The sequence below is a fragment of the Lupinus angustifolius genome, chromosome LG07 (genome assembly GCF_001865875.1).
Source record: "Lupinus angustifolius cultivar Tanjil chromosome LG07, LupAngTanjil_v1.0, whole genome shotgun sequence".
Classification (NCBI taxonomy): domain Eukaryota; kingdom Viridiplantae; phylum Streptophyta; class Magnoliopsida; order Fabales; family Fabaceae; genus Lupinus; species Lupinus angustifolius.
The window spans coordinates 7,633,252-7,634,337 of NC_032015.1; positions in this window are offsets into that span (position 1 = coordinate 7,633,252).

Here is a 1,086-nt window from a genome sequence, read left to right on the forward strand (position 1 = left end):
ATGGCACCGTTGGAGCTAACGGAGTTGAAGAAGCAGTTGGAAGATCTGTTGCAGAAGCAATTTGTCAGACCTAGTGTTTCGCCGTGGGGTGCACCAGTATTGTTTGTCAAGAAAAAGGATGGTAGCATGAGGTTGTGCACCGATTACCGGCAGCTGAATAAGGTCACTATCAAGAACAAGTATCCATTGCCGAGGATTGATGATTTGATGGATCAACTGAGAGGAGCTACAGTGTTTTCTAAGATCGATCTGAGATGTGGATATCACCAAATACGCGTGAAGTCGGAGGATATTCCGAAAACTGCTTTTCGGACGCGTTATGGTCATTATGAATATCTCGTGATGCCATTTGGTGTAACCAATGCTCCTGCAGTATTCATGGATTACATGAACAAAATTTTTATCCTTATCTCGACACATTTGTGGTCGTATTTATCGATGATATTCTAATTTACTCAAAGACTGCAGAAGAACATGCCGAGCATCTGCGAGTGGTGCTGCAGATATTGAAAGACAACAAGCTTTATGCCAAACTTTCGAAATGTGAGTTTTGGCTAGAGTCTGTAAATTTCCTCGGTCATATGATCTCGAAGGGAGGAATTGCAGTGGATCCTGCAAAGGTGGAGACTGTAATGGACTGGAAGTCTCCGAAGTCAGTAACGGAGATCAGGAGTTTCCTTGGTTTTGCGGGCTATTATCGGAAGTTCATTGAAGAATTCTCCAAATTGGCGTTGCCACTGACTATGCTGACAAGGAAAGATAAGGCGTTTATCTGGACGGCCAAGTGTGAAGAAAATTTTCAGGAATTGAAGAAGAGGTTGACTGCAGCACCTGTTTTGATTCTGCCAAATCCTAGCGTGAACCACGATGTGTATTATGACGCGTTGAAGCAAGGATTAGGTTGTGTGTTGATGCAACAAAGGAAAGTGGTGGCTTACGCATCAAGACAGTTAAAAACTCATGAACAGAACTACCCAACGCACGATCTGGAACTAGCTGCGATCGTGTTTGCTCTCAAGATCTGGAGACACCATCTATACGGTGTAAGGTTTGAGGTTTTCAGCGATCATAAGAGCTTAAAGTACT